The sequence below is a fragment of the Watersipora subatra genome, chromosome 6 (genome assembly GCF_963576615.1).
Source record: "Watersipora subatra chromosome 6, tzWatSuba1.1, whole genome shotgun sequence".
Lineage (NCBI taxonomy): Eukaryota > Metazoa > Bryozoa > Gymnolaemata > Cheilostomatida > Watersiporidae > Watersipora > Watersipora subatra.
In genome coordinates this window covers 13,723,127-13,734,113 of record NC_088713.1, presented here as the reverse complement: position 1 = coordinate 13,734,113, position 10,987 = coordinate 13,723,127, and positions in this window count along the sequence as shown.

Genomic DNA, 10,987 nt, shown 5'->3' with positions numbered 1-10,987 from the left:
GACATACTACTTCCTTAATTTTTTGTGACTGCGAACTTAGCCTTGGCTGTCTATGGCTACTTTAATTTTTCTGTTAAAAACTCCTATAATAAAATATACAGGGTATCTGCAGTAAAGGCCCGATGTGCCTTGAAAAACCTATCACCAAGCCAGTTCTTGAGATATGTTAGCCAGATTTGTTTTATTTTCCTCAGCAATTAGTAAAGGATTTTTTACATGATTTATCACACTTCTACATGGGCTGCCTTAATTACACAAAGCACACCTAGGCGATAATCCAGTTATTTCTATGTTCGCTGTAGGACATCCTCATAAATAGTGAAGAGGGCATTTGAAATCCTTGTTTTAAAGTCAGTAAGGTCATGAACCTTTGTTTTATAATCAATATCCTACACATAACTCCACGGAAAGAGTCGGACGGTGAGATTTTTGGCGAACGTGGTGGCCCATCTTTTCCAATCCATCAGTCAAAAAACTCTTCTTTGAGAAACTGACAAACATGCAGTCTCCAATGTGGTGATGCGCCATCAAGCTGAAACATGATATCTGGTTACAGGTCAACTAGTTGTGGTGCCACATATTTAATTAAAAGATCTAGGTATACATTGGCAGTTATTGTTGCTTCATATAAAGGACCACTTATTTGACTGCACATGATACCACACAACAAATTTAATTTCAAACAGTCTTTGAAGCTCTCTACTCTCATGGGACTTCTTTGAGTAATAGACTCCCAGATTGTGTCTGTTTAATTTACATAAAACGTGAAATTTGCCTCATCACTAAAGCATAATTGTTTGATGAATCTTTCATCCTCAGATATTCGTCCCAGCATGTTAACTGCAAACTCTGTGCATTTAGGCTTGTCGTTTAGCTGAAGTCCCTGTAACAGTTGCACTTTGTAAGCCTACTGTTATAAGTTTTTATGTAGGACCTTGTGAACTGTTGAATGTAGCATTTCCAAATTGCTGGCAACAGATCGGATAGACTTCGTAAGAGAACGATGAAAGGTATGCCTTACACAAATGATGTTGCCATTTGATATTCTTGGTTAGCCACTTCTCTGTTTACTCAACACCAGCCCGGTCCCCATAGTTTTTGTGCCATTTAAAAATTGAAGAGCGTGATGGTTGCTCTCTCATAATCAAATCCATAGTTTTGCTGAGACTGTACATCTGACTTTGTCCCAATGAAACAGGATACGCATTGAGTGTTCTGTTGAAGAGTATTCATCGTCAGCTATCCACCGTGCCCTCTTTCACTGAAAAGACTGTCATTTCTGGGGGAAAAAGGGGAAAAAGAATTGTCCTTTAGCCATTCAGTAAAAAAATCTGTATGGATCCTTGATAGAAATAAAACAAATCTGGTTAACATATCTCAAAAACTGTCGTAGTAATAAGTTTTTTTCCAGTTGAATCAGGACTTTACGAACACACTGTACTGGTACATAATGTTTTATTTGGATTTTTGATAGTATGTAAATATTTTATTAAATTAAAAAAACACAGTCTTTTTTACGTTAATTTGCTGTAATAATACTATTAATAGGGCCTTTATTTATGATAAACAGATTATAATGATTTACATGAGTCAGTATTAGAAAAATATATTTCCAATTAAAACAAAATAGTTTTGAAAAATTTTGAAATGTTGATTAGGATTAAGAACTAGAGTATAGCTGACTGTAATCAACAAAATTGGAAAGTAGATGTGGCACTCATTGTTTTTCTAGTGGTTTAACAAACTTAATTTAAACTAGCCAGATGAAACATTCGCTGAGTTAACGTCCTCATGAGTCTTTACACACGCATTGACATCCGAGGTTGCATTTGACCAATTGTTCTTTTGTTTGATGATGCTGCATTATGCCTTCGGCAAATTAGTATTTATTAAAGAAGTATCACCAAGATAATTGTGTAATCATCAAGAGGAAACAAATGACAATCCCAGCTTAAATTTGTTGTTTTGAATGTAGCTTTCAAAATTAGCATGCGAAATGCTGCCTTCGTTTTTGCATCAAGGAAAATCAGCTCAAGGAAAGAAATCAGATGTTGGAGTAGTTACAAAACATTGACCATGAATAATGACCCTGTTATTACAATACAATTACTAGTATTTTCTTGCATGTTATGATTAAAAATCACTTTCAGCATTTAAGGATTTCAAATGGTATATTTTCACTGAACTCATTGATTAGTTCACATATATAATTTTAACCTGTATATAAATCACAATTCAAATTTTAAACCAAAAAATTCACAGGAAAGGCTTGTATATTAGGTTTTATGATAATCAGCAGAACTGGAATATTTCACAGTCACTCTAGATTATACATTACCAAATATGGTGAGTTTAACTAAACAAATATCTTTTTCTGTCTATTTTGCTACTAATACTCAAGTGAAAATACCCCCTTTATAAAACACCAATGCTAGTCTCTTACTTTGCACATTTTCTGTGTTAAGAGACTAATGATTAACAGTTTAACTAAAAGATCTGAGTTCTTATATAATCTCAAATATGTCTTCAGCTACATTGTGAGCAAAACATGTTTTATAAACATAACAGGGTGAACATTGATTTCATGCCTCTTTATTTCTAGAGGATCCTTCTGGCAAATCTGTAACTATTTCATCTGAACTCCAAATCGGAAAAGGAGAGCTGGCAAATAAGCCTACTTCTACAAAAGGTAGCTGGATCATATGCAAAAAATATATGGACTAAATCTTATATTTATTATATATATATGCATTTATATACGTTTGATTTTAATATATGACAATGCACATAAATAAAAACATATGTTTATATATCAGCTTAAATGTGTATAATTTTCCATTTATATACATATTCAAGTTTTCAGATTGTTTTTGTGCAAAATTCTAAACACTTATATACTAACAAAGTTCTGTACTATTTATTATCGATGAAGGTTATAGACTTTATAACCATAAAGTTCTAAATACCATTATTTTTGTGGCTGTGACAATTATTGTTATAAACTGCTATTTGTTAATAGATGGGATTTGCTGACTTCTTCATTGTAAGTTGGCTTGTTTGTGACATTTATAGCTGATTTATATTTTACCATCAGGTCTTTAGAATTCATCCAAAGTTGAAAATAAGTAGCAGTATATAGATATATATGTATTTATTATTTTCGAGTTTATAATTACCTTCGCTCTGTAAGATTCATCTAAAATCAGTTTATTAGTCAACTTTGATAGTTTTTTCAATTTTGCTATTTGCATTCTTGCATCATTACCTTCAATTACCTGCAAAAAAAAAATTGGATTTTTTCTACTTCAGAACAAATGTCTGAAGAAGAAGTACCCGCTAGTCCACTGGATAAAGAAGAAAAACGTTAAATAACTGCCTCTCCTGAAGTTACAGAACTTATTCACACTGCCCACTCATATCATCTCATGATAACAACCAAGCATATGAAGCTTGTAGTAATCTGGTAGTCGTGTAACATCTTTAGTATTGTTTTTCCAAGATAAAATATGGTGACTTCTAAAACTCTCCTATGCTATTCAATTACTCATATGTCATTGTTGTTTAGAAATACTGTTATTCAAACACGCTTTTTGTGGTTTGCTTCTAGCCTGCTGCTTATACATGTTAGTGATGATCTTGAGTGATATAATCTTTTGAGCATTTTACATACATTTTTAAAAATCATACACATTAATCATAATTCATCAATTTTCTTACAGTCTGTGTTCACCTTAAAAAACGTTTTGCTCTGTGATGAAACAGACAATGCACTTTAAATAATTTAAAGGGGTTCTCAACGTATAAAATAGAAATACATGAAATTTTACAAACTGGTACATACATTTAGTTAAGCTATAGAAGCTACATGAATCTCCTAGAGTAATGAAGGTTGGAATTATTCTACTAGGTTGGATGATGCTAGTGAAAGGTTGTAGTAGTTTTGCTAAGTAAAATAATGAAACTACAATAAAACTTGTTGATACATATCATGTCTTTGCATAAGAACACAAACCCATTTCTAAAAGCTTTTTAAAATGAAACAATAAATTTAGTGTTATGTGTAAAAAATTTTATGTTGTTGAACTAAACAAACTAGCAAAGAGATAAAAATTGGAAACAGAAATTAAAGTTGCAAAAATTGATAAAAAATGCAATTTACAATAGAAGAAACCCTATTTGAATTAAGTATTTTTACTAAGTAGAAATCTTAGATATAAATACAGTCAAACATGGATAACTCGAACTTCACGGGACCGAGCAAAAGTGTTCGAATTATCAGAGCGTTCAAGTTATCAGAGCACTGTCACAAGTCCATGTATTTACTTATTTATTAGTAGATACATGTACATATGCAAACTGTAATATAAATCAAAAGCACAAATGGCTTGTTTCAAATTAAATGCTTCTAATGTAAAGTTTAAAACGTTTTTATCAAAAAGTATAGAGATTTTTCTATCACTTGAGATTGGTTTGTTGTTTGAGGTGATGTTATTGCCAGGACGTTTTTTTAGATTGACATTGGCAAAACTTGATCGTTGTTGAAATGCTCAAAAGAAAATACATCTTTTTCTTTTTAGCGTTTTACCCACGATCAATTTTGCCGATTTTTCTTGAAGTTTATGCAATTTCAAGAAAAAGTTACAAAAAAAAATCCTTTACTTTACCTGGGATTCGTTACAAGCAACACTCTGAGGAAGTTCAATTAAACGTTTTACGAGGTTTATCGGTACATTGTATATCACTCACGCTTTTAGAATGGATACTTATTGAATGTACACACGTATTCTGTGTTTAGGTCAAACGATGAATAGTTTTTTTAGCTAAGACAACGTATACGTTTAATAAAAACAATTTTTAAGACGCTTTACACATTCAACATTCCGACGTTGATTCAACACGGAATCAACGTCGGAAAACTATTCGTCACGGGATAGCCGGGTCACGCACTCAAGGCTTTTTGCTACGCACATACAAAACAACATGCTGTTTTTGTTTTGTATGTGCGTGGCGAAAATCCTTGCGCGCGTGACCCGGCAAGCCCGTGCTATTAATTGTATAGCAGTATAAATCAAATTTGACCAAACCTTTAGAAAAGTCGTTGACAAAATTATTTTGCCGATGGTGGTAATAACAACGCTTATGAATTACGAAAAGATGAGGTTTACCTCTATGGCTTTGAATAAAGTGATTTTCTAAAGCGATAACAACCGTTTTGGTAGCCATTGGGCAAAAAAACAGTTCGAATTAACAGTGTTGAGTTCGAGTTATCTATAGCAATTTATCATTACGTGGGAACAGACCAAAGAAAACGTTCAAATTAACGATGTGTTCGAGCTATCCGTGGACGAGTTATCCATGTTTGACTGTAGATATAAATATAAATACTTGCGGACATCCTTTTTTGCATCTACAATTAATACCAAGTACCAACTGACAGACCATTGCTAACAAAAATCATAGGCTGGTTTTCTTGTCAAGCAATGGCATTACTAAATTATGAAAATACGGTACACTGTAATACTGTAATACTGTACTCTCGGATATAAGCCAACCCTGAAAAAGCAGCACTAAAATGGAGAGCTTAATGGTAAAATTTGCATACATGCTGACCAAGAAAGCTATGACTGACTGTACCAACCATCACGACACAATTTTGCGTAAGAGAATAACTTTTTGCGTATCACCAGCTGCTGTGTCGTTCAGATTGACTCGGTGTATGAGTATATCCAAGAGCTGCTTGGTATTGTCTCTGGAAGCTTTGCACAATATGTTTATGACTAATGAGTAGTTGCTTAATTAGTCTATCACAACAGCTGTTTTAAACAAAATGAAACCATCATTTATTTGTGTTGGGTCAATGAGAAACATTTTTACAGTCCAAACTGAGCTTCATCTTATTTTGAAGAAACTTCATCTTTTGTTGCAATTCATCTCGTCTGAATATCAGCCGTGACAAACCCGTTTTAGTTAGTGAGGTTTTACCAAATACGAATGAATGATCTTCTGAAATGGTTTATTGAGCAATGGTACTATTGACGTAATTCATTATTTTTAGTGGTAACAGTAATTCTGAAAACAATAATAATATTGCCATCTCATCTGCCTCAGAACAGTCTCAACTTGGTACTAATGGCTGCAGCAAAAAGGTCAAAATACTAATTATAACAAGCAATCTACCATGACCAGCTTGCTTTCTGTTGTGGTTGTTGAGGTTAGGTTAGCGTAATTTCATTAAATTTTAGTGCAATTATAATTATGCACACATCTTTGACGCACATTAGGCATAAGCTGGAGGTTTTTGCTTAGTATGTTATTTGCATTCTAAACTTGGCATATGTCCTAGAATCTACACTACTTTCATTTTACCTGAAGATTTGTTTTGGGGTGTTTGTTTTATTTTATCGAAGAAAAAAACACAACAGTGAGAAATGAGGAAAAGTAGGTGAAATGAGGAGTCACCTATGCAGTAGCGTAGCTAGTCACGGAGCTGGGCCTTGCAAATGAATTAGTTAAAATACTTTGATAAAAGAACAGCGCCCGCTCAAGTTAATCAAAGAGCTGTTGTTTGAGACTTGACAGGAAATTATTAAAATTGCACTTTGATTGAACTTGACAAAACTTTCAAACATATATAACGTTCCATTCAAGACCCTATGCTGAGAAGACAGATGAAAATGATGGAGCCATCAAGGAAGGTTCTGCATTATATGCAGTAATTGGAGTAGGATTTTTTAAAGCATGAAATTCTTAGGAAAAAGTACAAACATTTAAATTATTTTACTGGGTAGAAAGCTAAATTTTTTAAATTATGAAACCAACGGAAATTTTGCAATTTTTCATACATCATTTTATACTTGATTTTCATTGGCCCAAATGAATCAAGGAAGTGTTGCTTGGGACTTGACATAAAATGATTAAAATTACTTGTTTGCCGTAGGTTAGTGGACAAAGAGTTTCAAACACCTAAAATATGTTCAGCCTTTGACTTGATGCTGAGAAAGATAGTGAAAATGGTAGAGACATCAATGAAGAGTTTGTGTTACATGTAGGCGATGAATTAGTGTTTATTAAAAAATTTAAAAGCTTAGGAAAAAATGCAGCATCTGTAAAGCAGATAAATAGTGAAATTGTTTAATTTGAAATAATGAAACTGTTGGAAATGTTTTTTTTAATATACTAGAAATTCCACTGTCATACAGCCCCAGGCCAAAGTGATATTGGAAAAAAGAAAGGGTACAGATGGTTGAGAAATGCAATATTAGCAGTCAAATGACACTGCAGTGCAATAGGATAACTGCAATGGCAGCTGTAATGTACTGGGTGTGGGTGTTTTCATATACAACAAACGGCAATAATGAAAGAAAAGATTATATGTTTATATCTCTCCCCCTGCAATAGGAGAAATGCAATATTGGCCAATATTAGAAGTAGAATGCACTGATATTATTAGAATCACCAATATTTTTAATATAGTAATAATATACATACAACCAATGCACAATTTTGTTTACATTTCAAAACGTCGTAGCTAACAATATCAAGAAGCGATATTTATTATATAGATTTTTAGAAAATATACTTAAAAAAGTGTTTGGTCATGACAAACAGCAATAACGAAAAGAAAAGATTATATGTTTATATCTCTCTCCTTGCAATAGGAGAAATGCAATTTTAGAAGTAAAATGCACTATTATTATTAGAATAAACAATATTAATAATATAGTAATACTGTAATAATAGAAAACCAACAAACAATTTTGTTTACATTTAAAAACTTTGTAGCTAGCAATATTAAGAAGTATCAAAAAGAATATCCAAACTTAGTAATAGTAATACAGTAATAATAGAAAACCAATGCGCAATTTTGTTAACATTTTAAAACGTCATAGCTAAAAATATCAAGAAGAATATCCAAACTTATAATTAAATATCGTAATCTCATAAAAATCGTTAGAAAAACATATCATCGTCATATCCTTTACTTACACTGCGTAGGACATCAGTTAGAATACCAAAGTACTCAAATGTGTCTGAAATGTCAGTTAATTTGAAATTTGCAAAAATGAAATGATTTCAGTACTCCTACGTTAATCACTGAAACTTTGACAATGCTATGAACTGGTGAAAAGTAAATGTTAATTTTTCGTGAAATGCGCACGATTTAATCATTGTATTCTTTGTCGCTCGGCGCTTCAAATTTAAGTATTTCATAAAAGTGAGGCTTGACAAGTTTTAGTAACAATTTTCGTCCAAATAGATCTGTTTATTTGTGTATACAGTAATACTTCAACTTACGAGTGCTCCAAAGTACGAGAAACTTGAGATTCGAGCAAGCTTTTAAACAAGTTTTAGCACTAACATGCGAGCCATGTTTGAGATACGAGCACGTGAGTCAGTTGCCAAATATGTCGGAGGAGTTTTATGAGAACAGCATCACTCTGTATTTCTTAACTGCTCAGGTTATATTTTTGTGCTGTGTTTTTTGTGTGCGACTTTCAGTGCAGAATTATGTGAATTAAAAGTACTCTGCGTAGACCGAAAGTTTGCCAGTAAAATGAAAGATAATGAAAAGAAAAAGCGAATGATAACAGTTAATAGTAAACGGAAAATTATTAAAAACATGCAAAATGTGTATGCGTGATTGAGCTAGCTCAGCAATATGACAGAAATACATCCACAATTATCAAGCCGAAGGATTATATTCAGGGCATTTAGTTCGCAAAAGGACTGGCAATAGTTTCTAAACGGCGCAGCGATCTTTACAACCGCTGGTGGAGAGACTGCTCAGGCATTAGATAAACAATTGGCCGGTGACAGCGTAACTGAAACGATGCTATATGAAAAGGCCGGTGCTATCTAGAAAAAACTATAAAATTAGACATTCGGCCAAGTTGGCTAGTGGTCGTGCATTAACCTTTTGTGACGACACCTGCCTTTGTCTTAATCGCAACATGTCTAAAGGGCGACAAAGGCAAACATCTTTAGATAGGATTATCTTAAAACGGCCGGCTAGTCGTGAAAACAAAACAAAGGAAAAATTAGTTAACCAGCGAGAAACTTCAAACTACGAACGCCGAAGAAATTTTAATTACGTTAAGTTAAAAATGAAAGTTTGCTTTTAGGTTTGCTTCTACGTTTGTCAGACATTGATAAAATCCAAATTTATCAAAGTCAGCTGTTGTAATAAAGGATAACTTATATCTCCCTCTCTGGCAAATGCTAGCGTTAGCTGCTATTGTATGTATTTAATTTCACATTTTAATTAACTACATTTCCTTGCATTATTTTTTAATTGTTGCTTTTTGAAAGCATTTGGTAAATTAAGACAATAGCCAACATGTTCTTTTTGTTGCAATATATTGTTTTGAGTGTTTTGATTCCATTTGCATTTTTTCAAGTTTGGAAACCAATCAATATATATTTAATAGTTCTATATATAAATAAATTGCACTAACATGTGAGTAAATTAACATATGAGCTCAGTCTCGGAACGCATTAAGCTCGTAAGTCGAAGTATGACTGTAATCCGATCAGATGGGTAAGTTTTAAGATAATAACGATGGTTTACAAAGACTCAGTAACATATTTAAATAGGTTTGTATGTGTTTTGTATCGTTATTATTCTTAAGGACTCTACAAAACGATGGTTAAATTTGTTGATGAAATTATGATGCAATGGTTTGTCTCATTATTGATGAACAATTTTTGGGAGTTGTGTGCACATGTGCATTTATCATAAGTCTCCCAACCAATGGCTTCGCTCTGTTTGGTCGGGGGATGAACCAAAGTAAACACTATGGTACTGCAGACAATTTGTTTAGATTTTTTTTGGTTGCCCTACCCCGAGTTTCTGAACAGTTACCTAACTTACTGTCAATTGATTTACCATAAAGCAGCAAATTGAAAATTATGACAAGAAACAAATATGTCACATTGTCATCTAATAGTTAGATTATTTCAAACTAAGATTAATCAAGATGGTAAACAATTTGATTGAGTGAGTTTGATAATCAACACGTGATGATCTATAGCAGGGTTGGGTAAAGTGTGGCTCTAAAGTGCTGGCTCTTTGCAAATTTTGTTGCGGCTCTTTCAACTCTGTGAAAATTCGATTTTGTTTACGTGTATAAAAATATCATTATAATATACTGTACAAAACTACATGCATCGTGACATATTAGGCTTATTTAAATGTGCGATATTACCAAATTATATATAGCCTGCACATGCATCATGAGTCATAGTTCATGGCATCATGCACGTGTAGCTTTTCCGATACAACAACGTCTGTTGCTGACCTAATGGGGACAAAATTAGAATTTTCTAGAATGTTCATCAGGAAGTCATTTCATCATGATTTTATAATGTTGGCTTATAGGAATATAAGTTGCTGTCTCTCAGTTGAACATGTCATTTGTAATTAAGCCAATTAATGCAGTGGGAGGAGCAATGACATCTTTAACAAAACGAACCATTTCCAGAGTTACAATGGGAACTTCAGATGGTAAATAAAATAGAAACAAATCTACAAGATAGTTCCAAAATGATTGGACTCTGGAATATGCGTTCATCTTTAGGCGTGGCAAACTGCAATGTCTATTGTGCCAGGAAACGGTCTCCGCTAACAAGAAGACTAACATCAAACGACGTAATGAGACGAAACACAGATAGTTTAGTACTACATTTCTACTGGGATCTGTAGCTAGACATCAACAGTTAGATTAACTTCAGAAATCACTAAATCTTTTAGAAATTATACTATCTTCTTTCATAGCTGCTGATAAACATATGCTACAGAAGCTCTTCTACGAGTGTCAAAGATTCCAGCAAAAGCAATGCTTCCCTATTCTCATGCTGAGATTGTAAATAATGCATGGTTGAAGATATGGAACTACTTTTTCCAGATAAGCGTGATGTGATTGGTAAAGTCAAGGCAATACCACTTTCTAAGAAAACTGCCACTGGTAGAATTAGAAGCATTTATGAT